The sequence below is a fragment of the Gymnodraco acuticeps genome, unplaced genomic scaffold, assembly GCF_902827175.1.
Source record: "Gymnodraco acuticeps unplaced genomic scaffold, fGymAcu1.1, whole genome shotgun sequence".
In the NCBI taxonomy this organism is placed as follows: Eukaryota; Metazoa; Chordata; class Actinopteri; order Perciformes; family Bathydraconidae; genus Gymnodraco; species Gymnodraco acuticeps.
The window spans coordinates 68,070-85,893 of NW_022990938.1; the positions used below are offsets into that span (position 1 = coordinate 68,070).

Sequence of the window (17,824 nt, forward strand, 5' to 3'; positions counted from 1 at the left end):
AGCTCAGTGTGCGGAGTTTAAATCTATCAAGTCATATTACAGGATAAAGGAAATACAGTTTAAACTGCCGTATGCAGAGAAGACGCCGACGTGTCGCACTTTATCATTCATATCACACTGATATCACATCATCAATCAGATCATCTATCTCACATCGATATCACAATATCTCCTTATCTGAGTCAGCTGAGCCGTATCTGGCCGTGCAACACTTAGTTACAGTGTCACAGACTGTATGCAGATGTATTATTTTAAGCAACACATTAAGTTGACGAAACACTCAACTCAAATGTAATTAAAGTCAGATCCCCTCGTGTTTTAGATGGGGCAGTATCATAAAACTGTTGTACGCTTTCAAACACTCTGTAGTTTATTTATTTTTTAACGAGTTGTTCTGTATTCACCTTGCAGCAACTCTGTGGCTTGTATCCTGGATTATATGTTTAAGTCATGGATGTCTAAAGTTCATATTTGTCTAATATTAGTTTACTTTTCATTAATGAAGTATGACGCTGCGCTGTCAGTACACTTGTCCCTGTTTGTGATTGGTCAAATGTTGCTAACCCCGCCCCTTTAACGTGAACGCGCTCTCAGCTGGAGAGAGAATCCCTGGCTTGATTTACCGAGTTGATAACCAGCGTTGTAGGACCGCTTAGCGAGATCTCGTTTGTTAGGGTTAGTTAAGATTACTCAAACATATCCAGGGTCTGTTGAACTGGCTTCGTAGCACAGGGCACAGGTGGCTAGCAGCGCTAATGTCAAAGACACAAACATTATACATTATATTTTTATTTTACCAGGATGCAGTGACACAAATATTTGGGAAAGCTTAGCCTTCCCAAGCCTACAGCACCCGCCGCCCCTGCAGCCAGGTAGCGCTTTGCTAACATGGCAACATAAGGATATTTGGTGTTTGTAATAGCTTTGGCTCGGTCTGATCTTTCTGCGAGTGGTGGAGGCTTAAATGCTAGTGGGAGTTGGGTTTGCACTTCAGTCTTTTTTCTTTTGCTACCGGTGATATTCACGTTCGGGTGATGCCTTTTCAAGAGTGTGCAAGTTTGATGTATTGCCAGCCGCGTAACCAATTTTAGTTGAACAATGCCGACAAACAGCTTTGGTTCGGTCAACCTGTCTTTGTCCTTCATCCTTGTACGTAACTGCGAAACCAAAATGTTCCCAAACCGGAGACTTCAATGATGCTGGAGGATTTTCGAGCTCAACTTTATCTGCGTTCGCCATTAATTTTTGACAGTTCCTCAAATTACTGACTACATTTGAACGCATCCCTCTGACCAGCTCTCATAGTATGCCTCTCATCCAATGAAATGACTTGCTCGCTCTATGACGCGTTGAACCCAATGTGAGCAAATTACTCTGAATGCTGCGACGCAGCACCTGAGATTACTTCCAAAAAGTTATTCACGTTCTCAATTTTTTTACGTTTAACGTTATATTCGTTTGGTACACTTCGGTACACACCTGTACCGAACCGAAGGGCCCGTACCGAATAATTTCGGTACGGGTACGTGTACCGTTACACCCCTACTAAGTATGTTTCACACATTAGAGGAATTTGCTTTGGTGTAAACGGTGCATTCAAAGAAAGAAGAATATGTTGTTTTAAAAAAAAAAAACAGAGCAAGAAATAGTGCTATTGTCTTCGTTTCCCCCCTTACTTTGGTGTTCGCAGTCAAATTTGACCGGTCCTGTTTTAACTGCTATTACATTAACACAAAAACCATTAATCATCACCAAATTTCATTTAACACCCTTTCAAACTGTAAATATTGTATCAGACTACTGGTATACATGAAAAACTGCAATAAATATACAAATAGACACTGAACATGTATTGCGTGTGCCAGGTGTGATCCATGTGGGGGGATGGGCACATAAGAGTGGGAAATGGGTCAAATTACATTACATTACATTACATTACATTGCATTTAGCTGACGCTTTTATCCAAAGCGACTTACAATAAGTGCGTTCGTCCAACAAAATACAACTTGAAGAAAACAGAATCATATAAGTACATCAGGTTTCATAGAGCAAAAACATTTCAAGTGCTACTCAACTGGCTTTAGAAAAGCCAGTCCTTTATTAGTATAAAAGTGCTTCGTTAATAGTTCTATCGCTCGAAGTGGAGTCGAAAGAGATGAGTTTTCAGTTTGTGCCGGAAGATGTGCAAGCTATCTGCCGTCCTGATGTCAATGGGGAGCTCATTCCACCATCCTGGAGCCAGGACAGCAAACCCACGTGTTTTCGCCATTGGGAACTTGGGTCCCCCTCGCAGCGAGGGCGCAGCGAGTCGTTTGGCTGATGCAGAGCGTAGTGCACGCGCTGGGGTGTACGGTTTAACCATGTCCTGGATGTACGAAGGGCCAGATCCATTCGCAGCATGGTAAGCAAGTACCAGTGTCTTGAAGTGGATTCTAGCAGTTACCGGAAGCCAGTGAAGGGAGCGGAGGAGCGGAGTGGTGTGGGAGAATTTAGGAAGGTTGAAGACCAGACGAGCCGCTGCATTCTGGATGAGCTGCAGAGGTCGGATGGCACATGCAGGTAGACCAGCCAGGAGGGAGTTGCAGTAGTAAATTGTTCTGTGTGGTGTGTGTGTGTGTGTGTGTGTGTGTGTGTGTGTGTGTGTGTGTGTGTGTGTGTGTGTGTGTGTGTGTGTGTGTGTGTGTGTGTGTGTGTGTGTGTGTGTGTGTGTGTGTGTGTGTGTGTTTGATCTGATCCAGATGGTTACTAATTCCTTTTCTTTATGGCGGTCAGTTTTGACCAGGAACACCATGGGTGTTACAAAGTTGACTAAATCATCCAAAATTCAATGAAAGTGGTGATCAGCAATTTCATATGTTCAAATGTCTACTGTGAAGGATATCATGAAGCCTTAATGCAATCGAATGTAAAACAAAAAAGTTATGATTGATGAAAGTAGTAAATTGGTCAGATTTGATCCGAAGACAACAGGAGGGTTAAAAAGAAGAAAAAAAACGATTTGAAAGATTATTGTAATAAATACAAAATAAATACACAAAATAGTTTATGAAAACTCATGCATGATATGTTAGATACAATAGTGTGACGCCCTGTTAATAAAAGGACCACAAAGCAGAGACTGATTCAGGTAAAGTTTTCAAGGTGTTTATTGAAAAAGGCAGGCAGCTAGGAAGCAGAGATTTGTCCAAGGAAACCACTAGAGTTCGCACAAAACACTGGAGATCTGGGAATCAAGGCTCTAGGCTGCAGACCAGCACTCTGGTTCATCCAAATACATGGAATCATCTGGAAGAGAAGTGGAGTGAGGACTGGGCTTTTATGGAGCAGGTTGATGAGGTGATTGGGAACAGGTGTGCCTCGTCTGCAGCCAGGAGAGTGCAGGCCAGCCACGTCCCCTGCCACACACAAGAAGGGTTAGGTAAGGGTTTTTCAGTGCAGACTTTATTCCTTTATATATATTTGTTCAATGTCTACGTATTTTTGGTGACATGTAGGCTCCACACACTTTAGGAAACATATTGCTTGCCGTGCTACATCCTTTCATTGCCATCAACCTTTCTCCTTTCCATCAATCAGTGTCTCAGTGACTGTAGTCCTGTAATTACCTTGTTGACTAAATCCCAGCTGTGTGTGTGTGTGTGTGTGTGTGTGTGTGTGTGTGTGTGTGTGTGTGTGTGTGTGTGTGTGTGTGTGTGTGTGTGTGTGTGTGTGTGTGTGTGTGTGTGTGTGTGTGTGTGTGTGTGGTGTGTGTGTGTGTGTGTGTGTGTGTGTGTGTGTTGTGTGTGTGTGTGTGTGCATTTGCAAAACATGTCCCTGTGTGAGTGTGTGTTCATGGACGGACAGGAATGAAAATGGGAGGCCGGCCACTTTGGAGCAGCTGCACCGGTGCGCCTGTCGGGTTCAGAGCCCGAGGAGGAGAGGGAGAGCTGTCCTCACGGTGATTGATGGAGCCGCTTCTTGTCCTGCTAGAGGTTATTTAGGAGCTCTGAGGGACCATCGTTAGTTCCTGATGCTCTTAAATATTCCCAATCCTCCCTACCCCCTCTTCATCTTTTTTTTTTACTTTCTTCACCCTGGCCCCCTAACTCTGCCTCTTGCTTTACAAAGGAATGACAGAAATTGTTTACATATGGCCGGCTGATATCGCGATACACCAAATTATCTGCACAGTATCTCACATCCAGCCATGCTTAGACCATTAGATAATATGTTGAGGAAAGCAAAAGCACTGTTTATCAGAAATGTAACCTAACTGAGTCATTATAGTATGCTAAAACTGGATATGGCACATACTTACAGTAATGCTGTTATTCTCTCTGTGTGTCTATACAAACAGTCATGCATCAGCCCTAGCCACATATATCTAGATTTTATTTGTCCACTCCCTTTCTTTTACCCCAATTTGTATCTCTGGTTGACTTCTTTCACTTTGTTTCTCACCCTACTTTTGTTCATATCTCCCTCTTATCGACAATGTTATATATAGCTTAAAACAAATAGTAAGCTCTCACCATCAATTACATCAGAATAGTTTTTCTTTTTTATACACAGCAATATTCAAATGTACCTTACAAGAAGTAAAACAAGTTTTTGTACCCAATAATCCACACATTTATACCTATTCGCTAATTTCTGCTGCATGGTTAAGCTTGATTCAACCACCAGCTTTTTGAACCCCTTCAGTCTGGTTTTCGTCCCCACCACAGCACAGAAACGGCCCTCATCAAAGTCCTCAATGACCTCCTCACCTCTGCTGACACCGGTTCCCTCAACATCCTCATCCTTCTCGACCTGAGTGCAGCCTTCGATACCGTGAGCCACACCATCCTGCTTACCCGACTCCAGGACATCGGTATCGAAGGTACTGCACTCAGGTGGCTCCAGTCCTACCTCTCCGACAGATCCCACTTCATCTACCTCAACAACCACTCCTCTGCCACAGCTTCAGTCACCCAAGGTGTTCCCCAAGGTTCAGTACTCGGCCCCCTCCTCTTCATCATCTACATCCTCCCCCTTGGTCAGATTCTCCGCCAATACAACCTGGACTTTCACTGTTATGCTGACGACACACAGATTTACCTCAGCACCAAATCCCCCCACAACCCCCCCCTCACCCACATCGAATCCTGTGTGACTGCAATAAAATCCTGGATGCAACACAACTTCCTCAAACTCAACAGCAATAAAACTGAACTCCTCCTCATCGGCTCCAAATCCACCCTCAGCAAAACCTCCAACCTGACAGTCACCATTGATGGCACCCCTGTTTCTCCCTCCACCCAGGCACGCAACCTTGGCGTTATATTTGAACCCACCCTCTCCCTCGAGCCCCACATCCGTCAAGTTATAAAAACCTAATTTTTCCACCTCTGCAATATTGCCAAACTCCGTCCCTCCCTCACCCGCCCTGCAGCTGAGCAACTCATTCACGCCTTCATCTCCTCCCGTCTTGACTATTGCAACTCACTCCTTTACGGCATCAGCACTACATCCCTCAATAGACTCCAGCGTGTCCAGAACGCAGCCGCCAGACTCCTCACCCACACCAAATCATGGCATCACATCACCCCGGTCCTCAAAGAACTCCACTGGCTCCCCGTTTCACACCGCATCCACTACAAACTCCTGGTCCTCACTTTCAAAGCCCTCCACCATCTGGCCCCCCCTACCTCACTGACCTCCTCATCCTCTACCAACCACCCCGGTCCCTCAGATCCACCTCAGCCGGTTTGCTTTCCATCCCCAAGGCCAAACTCCGGAGCTTCGGGGATAGAGCCTTCTCTGTGGCAGCCCCGAAGCTCTGGAACTCCCTCCCCCAATACCTCCATGAGTCTGAGTCTCTCACCCTGTTCCAGTCCCGGCTCAAAACCCACCTCTTCAACTCTGTATCCATAAGCTCCCCCCCCCCCTCTCAACCAACTTCCTCCTGACTGCTTTTCTGTTTTGTTTCTTTGTTTCTTTTTGGCTTTGTTTTTGTTTTGTTTGTCTACCCTCCCTCCCAAATGTAAAGCGTCTTTGGGTTCAAGAAAGCGCTATAGAAATAAAATGTATTATTAATATTACTTTTGGTAAAGGTCCTTAAATATTGGGATCCTCTTCACCAAGTTACTCACCGGATCCTTTTATCAGTTTGTTAGCATCGCAAGAGCTCCCTCGACAAAAAGAGTTGTATTTAGGAATTTTGCAAAGTAACGTCAATGATACCCAACAAGTTTTCTTCAGCAAGATGATGTCCCATTATTAAATCACTTAACTAGTGTAAAAGTCATTGCCAGAAGTAAAAAGCTAACATTAGCACAATAGCTTTAAAACCAACCACATCATCATTTGTGCTAAAGGCGGCTAATGTTTAGCACGATGGCGCTTAGTAACTTATATGAACACTTGTTAGCAACTGCCGTGTTTAAGACTGATAGAGACTTTGGACAATCAATAGTGGGGTGTTTACTAAAGTATTTTATGTTGTGGAATAAAATGTGAAAATCTCTTAAAGGTGGGGTAGGTAATTCACTTCAGAAACAGTTATTGTTAAAATCCATGGAATGCTCTTAACATCCCGATAGCAATGAATACATTAAATGCTTTGACAAAAAATACATAAAAAAATGCATCTGTGGAAGCCGTAGCGCTGTAAAAAGCACGACCAATCATCTGAGCCAGTCCGGCTAAAGTAACTGGATGGCCTACCTGCCTGTCAGCCTTCCATCTGTGCACAAACTTATCTCGTGCCCTCATTGGTCATGTGCGCGTTCGTGTGTGTTGGAGGAGGGGCTCTGTAAGGAAGTCTGAAGGACAGGGCAGATTTCTTTTGGTTGTGTACTTTCAAATTCTACACTGAACAAAAATATAAACGCAACACTTTTGTTTTTGCTCCCATTTTTCATGAGATGAACTCAAAGATCTAAAACATTTCTATATACACAAAATAACCATTTCTCTCAAATATTGTTCACAAATCTGAAAAAATCTGTGATAGTGAGCACTTCTCCTTTGCCGAGATAATCCATCCCACCTCACAGGTGTGGTATATCAAGATGCTGATTAGACAGCATGATTATTGCACAGGTGTGCCTTAGGCTGGCAACAATAAAAAGCCACTCTAAAATGTTCAGTTTTATCACACAGCACAATGCCACAGATGTCGCAAGTTTTGAGGGAGCGTGCAATTGGCATGCTGACAGAAGGAATGTCCACCAGAGCTGTTGCCCGTGAATTGAATGTTCATTTCTCTACCATAAGCCGTCTCCAAAGGCGTTTCAGAGAATTTGGCAGTACATCCAACCGGCCTCACAACCGCAGACCACGTGTAACCACACCAGCCCAGGACCTCCACATCCAGCATGTTCACCTCCAAGATCGTCTGAGACCAGCCACTCGGACAGCTGCTGCAACAATCGGTTTGCATAACCAAAGAATTTCTACACAAACTGTCAGAAACCGTCTCAGGGAAGCTCATCTGCATGCTCGTCGTCCTCATCGGGGTCTCGACCTGACTCCGGTTCGTCGTCGTAACCGACTTGAGTGGGCAAATGCTCACATTCGATGGCGTCTGGCACGTTGGAGAGGTGTTCTCTTCACGGATGAATCCCGGTTTTCACTGTTCAGGGCAAATGGCAGACAGCGTGTGTGGCGTCGTGTGGGTGAGCGGTTTTCTGATGTCAATGTTGTGAATCGAGTGGCCCATGGTGGTGGTGGGGTTATGGTATGGGCAGGCGTAAGTTATGGACGACGAACACAGGTGCATTTTATTGATGGCATTGTGAATGCACAGAGATACCGTGACGAGATCCTGATGCCCATTGTTGTGCCATTCATCCACGACCATCACCTCATGTTGCAGCATGATAATGCACGGCCCCATGTTGCAAGGATCTGTACACAATTCCTGGAGGCTGAAAACATCCCAGTTCTTGCATGGCCAGCATACTCACCGGACATGTCACCCATTGAGCATGTTTGGGATGCTCTGGATCGGCGTATACGACAGCGTGTTCCAGTTCCTGCCAATATCCAGGAACTTGGCACAGCCATTGAAGAGGAGTGGACCAACATTCCACAGGCCACAATCAACAACCTGATCAACTCTATGCGAAGGAGATGTGTTGCACTGCGTGAGGCAAATGGTGGTCACACCAGATACTGACTGGTTTTCGGACCCCCCAGACCCCCCCCAATAAAGCAAAACTGCACGTTTCAGAGTGGCCTTTTATTGTGGCCAGCCTAAGGCACACCTGTGCAATAATCATGCTGTCTAATCAGCATATTGATATGCCACACCTGTGAGGTGGGATGGATTATCTCGGCAAAGGAGAAGTGCTCACTATCACAGATTTTTTCAGATTTCTGAACAATATTTGAGAGAAATGGTTATTTTGTGTATATAGAAAATGTTTTAGATCTTTGAGTTCATCTCATGAAAAATGGGAGCAAAAACAAAAGTGTTGCATTTATATTTTTGTTCAGTGTAGCTCACTCGAGCTGGTTTCTCCATTCTTACCTACCCTACCTTTAAGCCTATGTTAACAACGGACCTTATTTCAGGCATCTAATTGTTCAAAAAGCCGTTGACTTCAAGACAAGGAAACTGAAGTGGGAAAATGTTAACACAGCTCGATTTTTTTTGGACTCATTCCTGCACCATTCTATTTGTGAAAAGTGGAAGTTAGTTTTCAACTTGCAAGACCACCAGCAGTTTTTTTCCAGGGTATTTAGAATGGACACTGTATTACTATCCAGTCTGGTCACATACTGTACAGTGTAACAAAGTACAGAGATGCTCCACCAGACTCCAACCACAATGTATAAAACTCCATTCAAGCCGCCATACTTTTGTTCATTGGCCGCCCCCTCGTCTGTGAAATTCACAAAGCCTCCCTCACAGCTAAACGTGTGCTCACTCCAGAGACCCTGAGCATCACTCGGCTGGTCTTTAAACTCAGATGACAGTAACTGCTGGTGAATAGGGCGGAGACAGACGGAGAGAAGACAGAACACAAAGGGGTTGAGGAGGAGGAACAGAAATAATGGCGTATGTAACAGTTCAATGTCTAATTACATTTTGTATGAGGGGAAATTTGCCAAGAATAGAGCCATTGTTTCGGGGCAACTGGAAAAACCTGACATCCATCTGTGCGTGTGGTTCCTTTTAAAACCGTTATTCTGCAGAGGAAATTGAAAAAGATAGAAATCATTCATCATAAAAAAACATTGCATTTTGTTGAGTAGAAACAACTAGCCATATGAGGTTTTGGTTTTGAGATAAACAGTTCAGTGATAAAGAGGTTTACATATTGCTTTTTGTAGACGTTTGAATAGATAAAGCATGACTACTCTACAGCTAGAATACACAATCATGTCATGACTGATCCAAAACACCTCAGCCATTTTCCCTCTCTTATCAGCTACTGGCTATGATTTGTGTAAATACACAAGCTCAATGGACCGCCATATTCTATTTTATGTTAGCTGAAAGGTTCTCTGGAAAAGCCCAACAACTGTATATTCTACTGATCGCCTATGGGAGTTTGCATACATAAAAAAGACAAATAAAGAGAAGTGAAACGAAAAGTGTTAATAAAACGCAATATGTTGGAGCGCTAGCCCATAGAAGTGGGAGTGTTACATATTGATGTCTATGTTACGCCACTCTTGGATTTAAGCCCTTGTAGACCATTTACATGCACAAAAACCTACATAGCACACTGCAGGAAACCCCAAATTGTCACTGTAAGCATGCTGATGTAAGCATTTAGCTAAGAGCCAAAGAATGCTGTTAATTTGACTGTATTAATGTGAAACAGAGGTTTTGGCAACTCCTGGATCACTATCTCAGGAAAAAATAATGGCTTCCATTTCCACTCTCGGTACATCTGTTGCGAAAAAACAATTCCCCCCCCTTTTATCTCCAAACAAGCATCCCATATTTAAAACTGGCAACAGACCAGGGTGTGAAATTCATCAGGTTTTTCAAAAGCACTGTACTATGCTACTTGCTCTGTATACAGTCATGTGTATGGCTCTGGACAAAAGCTGCTCACATTGCGTCAGCTATAGCCTGGCTTTTAGGAATGACTCAGGGCCGAAGCTCTTCTGCTGTGAAGTTGTGTGATTTATCAAGATAAGGGCTGAGTAGGATCTAATATAGCTTATTTCCTACAGGAGTCGTATCACTTATTTAAGGAATGTCCTGAGAATCTGTCAGAGCTAATCAAGGACACATTGTTGTGTGGATGTCTTCAGCAATCGAGGAACATTAATGCAGATTTTGACGTTATTACATAAGAACATGTGCTTGCGTAACTGTAATACAAGGTTTCCGCACTTCTGTCACATCTGGGTTGTTGCATACACTTTTGTATGTGTTTTCTTGTTGATCCGCGGAGAGCAAAGACAGAGAAGAAGAAGGGAAATGGCCCTGCTTGGGTATACTTAGACCTGATGGTTAAGGAAACATTATCTAAACGATATGGCTGATAAGGGTTAGAAAAGGAAAACAGTGTGCTTATGAGCAATTACGTAACTCGCCTCTTTAAATCTGGTCCTATAGGCTCTCCTGTGAACAGCTCAATTGGGATTAGTCGTTTCTCATAGGGACCAAAGGATCAAGAAATGTCTTGTTCCCACCATACTCCCTCTGACTATCCTTTATAGTTTATCTATCATACAACTCATAATAGATTATCTTTGTTTCTGTTTCCGTCTTTCTTTAGATTTCTGCTGTTTCTGTTCTTTGTCTTGTCTGTTCCTCTCCCACTTTTTTCTCTTCCCTCTGCTCTGTGAACAACTTAATGGACTTTGAATGGGTTTTTAAGAAAGCCAGACCTTTGTGGTTTGGACAGCATGTGATGGTCAGGCAGAGTTTGAGGTGCTGTCACACATCTGCATTATACAACTAAGGATAACATTATCCTTAGTTGTATTATTTTTGTTCATTATGAGCCCGTAAATGAGCTCTCACATGATCAAATTTCAACAGATGGATTCATTTGAATGTATATATTGAGTATGATGTGACCAGGCGCACATTTTATTATAAAATGAACTTTTTAAATGTTGTACCTCATCTGCTTTGCTTGGATAATGATATACATTAACCCAGAACCTAAAGCTGCTGTTAGGAATATTTGTACTTATTTAAACAATGGATGGACTGGTATCATGTGTAATGTGCTACAGTAGGGGTTGCTCATAGTGATGAACCTACACATAACCCTAACCCTTTTTACTGACGGTTGATTTTTATTCTAACAAGACAATAAATCATCTTGTTCATATATTGTTAGCAACATATCGTTAGCAACATGGCGACAATTAGCAGCCTGGCTATCTTTTGCCAAATATACTTCCCACTTTAAACATTACTCTGGTTGTTCAGCACCTGGGGGAACCATTTTTAAAATTGTAATTTACAATGCCTCATAGCGAAATGCTCGAGCTTTTATGTCCAGGGCTTTTATTGTGAAAGGGTCTTCGCAACTTGGATAGAATTGCATCCTGAAAGGGAGTCATATAAATAACTAATCTAAATGCCTACATTATTCTACAGCCATTCTATGTGCAACAAAACAATACTTCATATGTAAAGAGACACCTTTTCATTTTAAGGTAAATTTGTTGTCAACAGTGCCATTGACAGTTTTGTTTACACTTTGAACATTGGTTGAGGGTCATACTATATTACAAACTATATTAGGAATATGCGTGACACACTTACATATTGGAAAAAACTACCCGCTGATTTTGGACGATAGGAAACCCCAAAATTAAAGAAAACACCTGCATGCGTGTCGTAATGGAGTGCTGGGATATTAAAAACTGCCAAAACAGCTTTAGTATTGGCTCTGATTCAATATAAAGCATGTGACACCTATTTAAATGATCCCACTGGTGTTCATTTGGGTTGAGGTCTGGGACAGCCAAGAGGGTGTTTCCATTGCAGCTGAATGGGCAGGTTGCAGCACCTGAGCAGATGTTACGCCTTTTTAAAGGTCCCCTATTTTACTGTTTTTCATCAATATATTATAGTTCTCAGATATATACAAAACATGTCTCTGTGTTTGGCTCGATATACCAAACAGATCATTGTAGCATCCCATAATCCCCTCTGTTTCAGCCCTGTTTCAAAAGTGCTGATTCTCTGTCTGTTACTTTAGATGAAAATAAGGAGCCGCTCCCCACGCCCCTCTGATGCCCCTTTCACACCAACGCGGTTCCAGGACCGATTCGGAGCTAGAGCCTGATAAGCACCGGTTTTTCCTCTTCACACCTCAGCGGAGCCGGCTCTTTTCCCCGAAAACCGGTTCTTACCAAGCTCCAAAAAATTGTCGGTCTAGAAGCAAGAACCGCATACGCCACGCTTACGTCGGAGGCGGGGGCAGGGGCAGGGGCAGGGGCAGGGGCGGGATCAACCTGAGCAACGAGTACGGCAAATAAAAGTTGTAACAAGCAGTAGCGCAGAGCAAAGTGACAAGAAGGCAACCACACACTTGTAAAAAAAACACACTTTATAAAGTCAGGCAACACTAACCAGGCTTCTTGTGATTATGTTTATTTGTACCTTACTTTGACCATCCGTTCGCTGTCATTGATCATTGTGGAGAGAGGCAGACGTTTTGTTTTGTATTATAGCAGCTATCGGATGGAATCAATACATGGGCTGCACAGGTTGTCGTGTCCGACTATCACAAGTAGAATCATAATGAAAAATATGCCGGTAAAATGTGCCTGTAGAAAACGACTTATGCCACAATAGGATAGCAACAAGTAGTCAAGATATTCAGTTTAGCTTTGGTTGCTATGCTAACATCATCCATTTTATACCAGAGAAACTTTCATAACAGCATTGTGATGCCAAACAGCAGGCAGCACTGCAGTGGTCGGTAAATGCCGCTGAAACACATGAATAAACAATGAACCACGGCACTCTGGAGAAAAGTATAAGGTTGGAGAAGTAGTTGTTTAATTTAATCTGGCTTCGTACGATTAAAAGCAACACGATCATCGACCCGATGCAGTCCCCCATTGTTGTTGTTGTGAGTGCCGTTGGGGAGAAAATCAGCGACGTAAACAGGGCCGTCATGACGTAGCAGCGGCAGCACCAGTCGGGCTCTGGGCGGTGTGAACAAAACGGGGGCTGAAAAGAAAAACCGGTTCCGAACCAGAAGAGCGCAAGCACGGAGCTAGAACGGGAACCGCGTTGGTGTGAAAGGGGCATGAGAGATATTTGGTTAAGCACAATGGTGCTTTAGGAGGAGATTCAGGTGATAAGGTGTGTGTGTGTGTGTGGGGGGGGGGGGGTTACCTTGGTTGCTGATTGGCTAATGGTTACACAAGCCAACAATCGTTATGACATCATAAAGTGGCCAAAATCTGATCAGCTCATTTTCAGACAGGTTTTTATAGAAATGGATCAGGACAAAAAGAGAGTGAATCTTTTTTCCTGAAACTTTCAGAGTGTTTTTACACAGGGGACACATGTTTATGAATAAAAGACAAGAACAAGTGGATTTTGCATAATAGGTGACCTTTAAAGAATTTAAACTAGTCCAAGTGCTGACACGTAACACGGTGCAGAAGAGCACTGTAAAAAAGTCCTTTGGCTTCCAATGGGGGTGTTAGCTGATTATATCAGAACACGCCCCTTCTGTCGGATCGCCTTCCCTGTCCTCACAGGTCCTGCTAGAGGTATGATATCGGATGACACATTCCCACACCCCCAGTCAGGCATGGGAGAGCGAGGTGGGGGGGGTGAATTCACACGCGCCTCGCCGCCTCTGTTAGAACTGGTCTGCGAAGATAAAGATGCAGACACCTACGCATATGACCCGCCTCGAGATGTCCTTGCGCACGTAAACTGTAAGAGTGGAAAATGCATACACAAATGTACACTGAGATAAGAGAGGGGACAAGCTGAGGCTTTCCACCAGATTAAGATGACTATCAGATTCTTGTAAGGTAAAGACCAAAAAGGTTTCTAGACAGTTAAAAGATATATGGTAATAGAGAGAAAACAGCTAGCAAAAAAATGAATAGTTTGTTGGACAAGAAGATCACCTGAACTGTAATTATGAAGCTATCGCCAGTGCCTGGTTAGTTTAGCTTAGCATACATTTAGGCAACAGAACTAGTGTACTGTAGTTCTAAGCATTCCTTGAAAGTCAATACCCCTCAGATATTGAGACCGTGTAAGTAGTCCTTGACTTTTAACCCGGAAGTTTCTGTCATGGATGTCGGATCACACCACTGTGAGGTCCTTAAGCTTTGGGAAGTGTCTGTGATGGTCATGCTCCCATTATTACCCTCCCTAGGCTTTTACAACACCCCAATGATACTCATATTCCACAGGTCAACTGAGAAACGGTGAAAAATGGGCGTCAAAGTTTGGCAAAGTCACATGAATGGTCTGACAACTGACATTTTACAGTCGGAAAGAATGGCTTCACACATGCCTTACTGGCTCTTTTAGTCACTGTGTGTGTGCTGCACTTCCACTAAATCTGTAACTAATCCATTTCCCACAAGAATGAGCCTCTCTACATCTCAGTATCACTGGTTTACGACACAACATCCACATGCTCAGCTCCGGCTGGCGAGTAAACAAACATGTGTTTGTGATGTTTATCGTCTCTGGCTTGAGGTTTTACAATTTAGCATACAGTTTCATCATGAAAAGTACTGTCGAACCACCGCTCAGAGCACGGTGCTAATCAGGGACAGATCCGGTGTAACAAAAGAATGTATGTAAGAAAAAATTAAATCCAGCTTTTGCCAAAATATGTCGGAAATAGAGTATGTTACAGATATGGCACTGATTGTATTGTGTAGTCCTGAGGCTTGGAATCCATTTTAATCTCCCAAAAAATGCATGTGTATGGAAAACAATAACTTCTATATTTTTAGCCATCAGACCATTTTTAACCCAAAGGGACAACCTCCCTAATTGCACGTCTCCACCCATGGTTGGGGTTTCAGAGCAGTTTGCTGGTGGTTTTTGGTCATCAATAGCTTGTATATACCAAGAACAATTGCTGTTTGAAAATCAACATTTTATTGGAAAGAAAATGAAATGGTCTCATTCACTACATATTCAGTCTGAATTTAAAAGAAGGTGGAAGGACATTTTGTCAAAGTGGTGGTCCGTGTCACTGGGTGGCTGGTTATTAGTGTCACAGGCCATCACCTTCAGTCTGGATTAAATCTTCATGAAGAGCCTGAGCAATGTCCCAGACTAAACTCCACACAACAGGATTTAGTGAAATGCGTCTAAATTAGCGTGTGATTGTGCCTTAATGCCTCTGACTGAGGTTTTGCCCCTCCCTTCTTGGCCATGTGAAAGCAGCGATCATCCAATATAAACTGGATCAGGTTAATGGTTTACTAATGGATGTTATTGTTGAGTAATAGACAAATTCACCGCCAAGTTTTGACATGTGTTTGTGAATTGGGATGAGCAACACTTACACTGTTTTATTAAGCTTGGCGGAAGGGTGTAGCATGGGAAAAGGAAGAACCCATTTTGGAGTGGATCCAAATTAGAGAGCGGACGATTTACCCAGACATTATATGGGACATCCCAAACAATGCAATGGACAGATTTGAATGTAGGCTACCTAACATGTAGGTTTCAGACATGGGTTTCATGGAAAGAGAGAGATACCATTCTGAATATTATTAAATCAAATACAACATGTGCCACTTTTAACGTGACTTCCTGTATAAACCCCGCCTACTTTTTGTCTTCCATTCGATAAAGATACTGAGAAGATACAGATATGTACGTGTCTGTTAACATCCAGTGCATAAACATGTCATATTTACATTTTTGGGAACAACAAGATAGCCTTTACACGCTTATCCGTGGTCGGGTCGCGGAGGTAGCAGTTCCAGCAGAGAGCCCCAAACGTTCCTTTCCCTGGCCACATCAACCAGCTCTGACTGGGGGATCCCAAGGCGCTCCCAGGCCAGCGAAGAGATATAATCCCACCACCTGGTCCTAGGTCTATACCCCTCTGTCTCTTCCTAGCTTCGGCATCCTTGGTGCCCAAACCACCTCAACTGGCTCCTTTCGATGCGAAGGAGGAGCGGTTCAACATTATCCCTAAGGGAGACGCCCGCCACACTGCGAAGAAAACCCATCTCGGCCGTTAGTATCCGCGATCTCGTTCTTTCGGTCATGACCCATCCTTCATGACCATATTTTTATTTAGATTACTGTAATGAATTTAGGTGGCTCCCAGTGAAAGGTTAAACGTGTATGTTTCAGCCTTTGGTTTCATGGAAAGAGAGGCTTAAAAATGTCACTGCCAGTGAATATTATTGAGTGAAATACAACATTTGCCTCATGTGACTTCCTGTATACACCCGCCTTCTTTCTGTCTTCTATTCGGATACAGATACAGATATTTACATGTCTGTTCACATCCAGTGCATACACATCAGTGATTCCCACAGCATGTTAATACTTTGGGGGGCCCCCAAAGTATAATGGCTCCCCCCAAAGTATAATTTGTGTGTTTTTTTTATCAGTGAGCACTCATTTGCATTGGTGGCAATGAGTGCTCAGTGAGTAAAAAAAACTTAAAAAACCATAAATTATACTTTGGGGGGAGCACCTGGCAGCATGCCTCCGAATATCCATAGATGGACCGGAATCGGAACACTTTCCATACCAGAAAGCCCTGGAGAGGTTTTTTGACAAGCCGCGACGGATCCACTGCTCAAACAGGCTGTGCCGTCTGTGCAACCATTACGTTTGTTGCTCATTTCATTCACCAGTTTGTATATAGTTAAAATAAAGTTATCCGGTGATTGACGATCAGATACCAGTGTGGAGTTTTCTGTCTTAAATTTGATATAGATCATGTTCTTTGTTGGTTTGTGAGGATGTTCATACACACTTGGTAAGATGTGTGTGTGAAAGAAGACCACAAAAAACAGCAGTGACTGCTCTCAGCTGTTTAACACTTAAAGACCTAGACACCATCACCAGTTGTAGGTTGTTTGAAGTGCAGTGTTACTATGAAAATTCACTAGAATGCAGGAATTGAGAAAACAAATCTCAACACCCCGAGTCGTTCCCCCAAAGTACATTTCATTTCTGCGGGAATCACTGCACATGTACAATTTTTGTATTTCATAAAGGTTGTATTTTTTATTTTATTATTTAGAATACTGTACCGGCCAAACCGGAATAGTTTTACATTAAAAATGAAAAGACAACAAATCTATCAATTGGAAAACACAACTTTTGACAGTGTATCCTGACTGCAGGCTTTCCATACGGAGGCATAACAAAGCTTTATCTTGCGATCAGACTCCTCAAATCTCCTGAGCCTGGCTGCTTTAGACCAAACGCAACTCCATGCCAACATGAGGTATCCTCCATCTGACAAGAGTGACACCAACACTGGAAAATACTTCATGGCTTGAATGTACGTGCTATATTAGAATTAGTTACTGGTGTAGTTGGAGACACTTGAAACATGAGATAAGGAGGAAAACATTCATTATCAAGTCCTCTAAGATTGGAAACACATGTGTACATTAACATGCCTGTTAAGGAAATCTTTGTCATACGGTTCATCATCAGCCGAAGGAATCCCTCTGCTTTGTCTACTAAAGGAACCTCAACGCGCTTTCATTTTGTGCTTCAGTGTGAATCATTTTGTAAGAGCAGCTGTCACTTCAGTATTTTCTTAAATGATGGATTTTTTTCATCTATGCATTCGTTGAGGCTCATTCTGCACACCTGTTTGTAGTTTAATGAATCAAAATATGCTCACTTGCAGATACATTTTTTAAAATCCAGACGCATGCTCTTTTAAT

At 43.0% G+C, this 17,824-nt stretch overlaps 1 long non-coding RNA gene across 1 annotated transcript; it reads right to left on the reverse strand.

The window, feature by feature from the left end:
- Positions 1–3,131: 3,131 nt before the first annotated feature.
- LOC117558221 lies at positions 3,132–16,262 on the reverse strand. Its single transcript, XR_004570812.1, has 2 exons — positions 15,818–16,262; positions 3,132–3,396 (listed from the first exon to the last, which is right to left on the reverse strand). It is a non-coding gene; the product is annotated as an uncharacterized LOC117558221 (long non-coding RNA).
- Between the last annotated feature and the right edge of the window lie 1,562 nt (positions 16,263–17,824).